The following is a 6,040-nucleotide window of genomic DNA, read 5'->3' as shown; positions in this document are numbered from 1 at the left end:
AGTACTTCAATCTGCCTAGATCCTTAGTTTGAAAGTGCTGGAAGAGATGCTGCTTCAGATTAGTAATACCATCCTGATCATTGCCCGTAATAACAATATCATCAACATAGACTACCAGATAAATACATAGACTTTAAGCAGAGTGGCAATAAAATACAGAGTGATTAGCTTCACTACGAGTAATGACAAACTCCTGGATAACCGTGCTGAACTTACCAAACCAGGCTCGAGGAGACTGCTTTAGACCATAAAGTGACCGACGCAAGCGACATACAATGCCACGAGACTCCCCCTGAGCAATAAAACCAGGTGGTTGCTCCATATAAACCTCATCTTCAAGATCACCATGAAGAAAGGCATTCTTAATATCCAACTGATAGAGGGTCCTATGACGAACTGCAGCCATGGATAGAAAAAGGCGAACTGATGCCACTTTAGCCACTGGAGAGAAGGTATCACTGTAATCTAGCCCAAATATTTGAGTGTATCCTTTGGCAACAAGACGTGCCTTAAGTCGATCAATCTGGCCATCGGGACCAACTTTGACTGCATAAACCCAACGACAACCAACGGTAGATTTACCTGAAGGAAGAGGAACAAGCTCCCATGTACCACTTGTATGTAAAGCAGATATCTCGTCGCTCATAGCCTGTCGCCATCCTGGATAAGACAATGCTTCACCTGTAGACTTAGGGATGGAAACCGAGGACAATGAAGATATAAAAGCATAATGGGGAGATGACAGACGATGATAACTCAAACCAACATAATGAGGATTAGGGTTTAGTGTGGTCCGTATACCTTTTCGAAGTGCAATTGGTGTACTAGGAGCAGGATCCGCAGTAGGAGCCGTGTCAGGTGCAGGATGAGAACCAGATGGGCCTGATGTAGTGCGCGAATGACGATGATAAGTCAAGAGTGGTGTTCCTATGGCTAGGGAACTAGGAGGGATAACACTGGACTCCTCAAAAGTTGGTATGGGTGAAACCTCTATGGTTGAAGGTGGAGGAGGATTACTAAACTCCTCAAAAGTCGGTATAGGTAAGACCTCAGATATGTCATGGTGGTCAGCAGAAGTGACATCAGTTGTGAAGAAAGGTTTAGACTCGAAAAATGTGACGTCAGCTGACATAAGGTACCTATGAAGATCAGGTGAATAACAACGATATCCCTTCTTAACACGAGAATAACCAAGGAAGACACACTTGAGAGCATGAGGAGCTAACTTATCTTTCCCCGGGGCTAAGTTATGAACAAAACATGTGCTCCCAAAAACCCGACGTGGAAGAGGGTATAAGGATGACTGGGGAAACAATATTGAATGTGGAATCTGACCCTTGATGGGAGATGAAGGCATCCTAGTAATCAAATAACAAGTTGTGAGAACTGCATCGCCCCAAAAACGCAGCGGAACACGAGACTCAATTAGAAGTGTGCGAGCAGTCTCAATAAGGTGCCTATTCTTTCTTTCTGCAACCCCATTTTGCTGAGGGGTATAAGGACAAGATGTCTGATGAATAATTCCATGAGAAGACATAAACTGCTGAAACTGAGAAGATACATATTCTAAGGCATTATCACTGCGAAAAATGCGGATAGAGACACCAAATTGGTTTTTGATTTCAGCACAAAAACTCTGGAATATAGAGAATAACTCAGAACGATCTTTCATTAAGAAAAGCCAAGAACATCTTGAGTAATCATCAATAAAGCTAACAAAATAATGAAATCCCAAGGTTGAACTGACTCTACTAGGACCCCATATATCAGAATGAACCAAGGAGAAAACAGACTCTGCATGACTCTCAACACTACGCGTAAAGGAAGCTCGGGTATGTTTCCCAAGCTGACACGACTCACAATCTAATCTAGACAAACTGGATAAACTAGGCACCATCTTTTAAAGTTTGGATAAACTCGGATGTCCTAAACGTCTGTGGATTAGATCTGGAGGATCTGTAACTAGACATGTTGGGGAAGGACTGAGCAAGTTAAGGTAGTAAAGACCTTCTGATTCACGACCTATACCAATTGTCCGTCCCGTACTACGGTCCTGCATAATAAAAGAATCATCAATAAAATATATACCACAATTGAGGGCACGAGTCAAACGACTAACAGATGCAAGACTAAAAGGACAACCAGGAACATAAAGAACGGAATCTAGGGTGATAGAAGACAATGGGTTGGCTTGTCCAACTCCTTATGCCTTAGTTTGACATCCATTGGCTAAAGTAACAGTAGGAAGAGACTGTGAATATACAATATTCGACAAAAGTGATTTATTACCAGAGATATGACCCATGGTCCAAGAGTACTAAACTGGGAAACACAAGCAAAAGAATTACCAGCAATATGAGTGTCAGTCTGGGCAACTGAGGCTACTTGTGGAGATGTTTGCTTACTTGCTCGATACTGAAGGAGCTCATTATATTCTTCTTTAGATACAAAAAAGCCATGGTTACCTGTAGTCTCGCTCTGAGAAACGTAGGCATTTTTGGGTGGACGGCCATTTAAGGAATAACACATTTCGCGAGTGTGTCCAAGTTTGTGACAATAAGAACACTTGAGTTTAGATCTCCCAAAACGACCGCCTCCTCGTCTATTCTCCATAGCTTGAGATGCCCGAACATCCACTGTCTGGGATGCAAGAACAGAGGAATCAAGTATCTGTGATGAAATCACTGGGTGACTTGGTGCTGCAGCAAGGCGAAGTAATCGAGAGAATAATTCATCAACTGTAGGGACAGTCGGACTAGCCAAAAGCTGGTCTCGTACTGAATCAAGATCATGAGGAAGTCCAGCGAGTGTAAGAAATAGAAACATTTTTTGTCGCTGCTCTTGTTGTTTTGACACACTAGCAGAAACTGGCATCAATGTCTCAAATTCCTCCATGACTGCCTGTACCTGACCCAAGTAAGTAGACATATCTAATTCTTGCTTCTTTAAGTTTGTCATCCGTGATATCACATCATAGAAGCGAGATATATCATTAGTGTATAACGTACGAGCCTTTGCCCAAACCAAATAACATGTCTGGAATGGCCGAAACAAAGGCATCAACTTAGAATCAATAGAACGCCACAAGATGCTACATAATTGAGCATCAATTTTTGCCCAAAGCGCTATCGCCTTTTCATCTCCTTCGCTAGACTGTTTAATCAGATGATCTTGCACACCTTGACCTTTACACCACAACTCGACAGATGAAGCCCAAGCTAAGTAGTTTGAACCTCCCATTAAAGGTTCCGAGGTAATCATAACATTAGAGTTTCCAGAACTCATGCTTTTAGACCCAAAAACATCAATTCCCAAAGACATCTTGTAAATTATTACCAAATAAGAGAAATAATCAACTGTAATCCACTGAAAATAGAGTAAGGAACACTGAACCAGAATAGTAAACTACTGTAGCAGTTGGAAAGTTACTGTTGCAGCCGGAAAATATTCAAAGTGGTCGGAATGAAATAAAAACAGTAGGGGTAGGATCGGAATTACCAGAAGACCCAACTGTTCTGAAGGAACTTTTTCAAAAAATGGCCGGAAGTCAACTTTTTGAAATCACTATTCACGCCGGAAAAATAAAAAAGTGATCGGAATTTGGTGTAACCTGGATGGGTAGGCTCGGAATTGCAAGGGAAACAATTTATCCTGAAGAGTCGCCGCCAAAAAATGGCCGGAAGGTGGCCCACACAACGTTAGAACTTCGCCGAAAAATTTTCTTTGGACAACTACATTACCGCCGGAGATTTTCACTGGGATTTGGTCGCCGGACAGTGACTACTCTTGTGGTAGTATTGGATTTTGTCCACAACACTGACCGAGACAAAGCAGACGCAAAACAACTTTGAAAGTCGCCGGAAAAAAAGGGTTCCGGTGACTGATTTTACTTCCCGGAATTGCTGGAATTTATGCACAGCGATAAATCTCTCACGATAGCTCTGATACCATGTGAGAAGTCACGGGAGAAAATATGATATATTGATATTGTATGTGATGCAATACAAGAGATGCTATTTATAGCTACTCTATACAAAGGAGGTACTACTCCTATTCCAATGTGGGACAATTACATAGCTATCTCTAACAATATTAATTATTATGAAAAATACCCTCAAGCAAATCTAGGCAAGACACTTACCTCAAACGAGCTAAATCAAAACTCTAAAAATGCCTTCCCTGTAAATCGATCTCTGAATGGCTCGAATCTAGCCAAAAATAACTTAATAACATCAAATAATACCATAGGAATCAAACCCAAACGATAAAGGTCTAATCTTTAATCAAATACTCAAATTCAACATGGGCCCACACTGGGGAACTTGGCAAGACCCACAAATCTCGAACACCTATTCGAATACGAGTCCAATATACAAGTTTCACCCAAAACCAACTCCAAATCGGGGTTCAAATATCCATTTTACATTTTCAAAAAGTTTTGTCAAAACCACAATTTCTCTCTCTTAGATTCACCAATCAAATGCTAAAATCAAGGTTAGAATCATGAATAATAATCAAATACGAGTCAAGAACAGTTACCCCAATACAAGTAGTGAAAATTGCCTCAGAAATTACCTCAATCTGAGCTCCCAATCTCAAAATATGATCAAATAAGCTCAAAGTCCGAAATAAAAACTTATATGCATTGCCCAACAGTGCCCTACGCAATCGCGGTTGTACCCTCGCGATCGCGATGCACAAAATATGCTGCCTTAGAACCTACTTTGCGAACGCGGCCTAACACGCGCGAACGCGATGGCTAACTAACCCCCAAGCTCCACGAACATGATGCCTATTGCACGAAACAACAACCACAACACTCTGCGAATGTGCTTCTACTTATGCGAACGCGATGCATAAGCCACCAGGGACCCAAAACACACTTTGTGATCACGGAATCAGAAATCATGCGATCATGATGCTCACCAGACCAGCATCAGAAATTAACAAATGCAACTCAGCCAAATATGGTCCATAACCACCCCGGATCACACCCGAACCCTTCGAGACCCCATCCAAGCATACCAACAAGTCTAAATACATTATCCAAACTTAACCAAGGGCTCAAAACACCACAATCAACATTAAAACCAAGAATCGACAATCAAATCAAACTTTTAAATTCAAGAACTTCCAACTTGCAACCAAGCGTCTGATTCAAGCCTAACCAATCTGGAATCCAACAAAACTTTGAACACAAGTTCCAAATGAGAAAAAAAACCTATTCCAACTTCGGAAACAACAATCCGACACCAATAGCGTCAAAGTCAACTCCCGATCAAACTTATAAACTTTCTAAACCTTCAAATTGCCAACTTTCAACGAATAAAGCCAAAATCTTCTAGGAACATTCGAAATAAAATATGAACATATGCCCAAGTCAAGAATCGTCATACGAACCTATTGGAACCCTCAAATTATAAATCTGAGATTATTTACTCAAAATTCAAACCTTGGTCAACTCTTCACCTTTAAGCCTCCAAAAGTGAAAAAATCTCTTCCAAACAATCCCGAACCTCTCGAATATCGAAACCAACCATACACGCAAGTCGTAATACATCATATGAAGATACTCAAGAATCCAAACCACCAAGCGAAATGTCAATGCTCAAAACGACCAGTTGGGTCGTTACATTCTTCCCCACTTAAAAATATATTCATCCTCGAACGTGCCAAGACTTGGTCCAAGGCCATCAAATCACTGTATAAACTCGGCATACACATACCCATGAGTGATCCCCGTTTATCTCAACCTATATAAGCCCGTCAATACAACCTAACTGAAGATTCTTTCTTCAACCTTAATATATCAGCCTTAGACCCTAATTCCAACATTCAAAATTCCTAATATGATCTAATTCTCGCATATACATATTATATCAATCTCAACAAGCCATAGAAAATCATAAACTATATTCCTAAGATATAACCACACGATGTAACATATTGCTCATACGTCCGTAGCAATATCTCTGACCATAATAGTTGCCCATTATAAAAACCGGTGCCAGTAACATACCTCCTATCAAATAAAACCTTA

Source organism: Nicotiana tabacum, chromosome 8 (assembly GCF_000715075.1).
Source record: "Nicotiana tabacum cultivar K326 chromosome 8, ASM71507v2, whole genome shotgun sequence".
NCBI classification, from domain to species: domain Eukaryota; kingdom Viridiplantae; phylum Streptophyta; class Magnoliopsida; order Solanales; family Solanaceae; genus Nicotiana; species Nicotiana tabacum.
The sequence above is the reverse complement of the archived record's forward strand: the minus strand, read 5'-3'. Positions refer to the sequence as shown.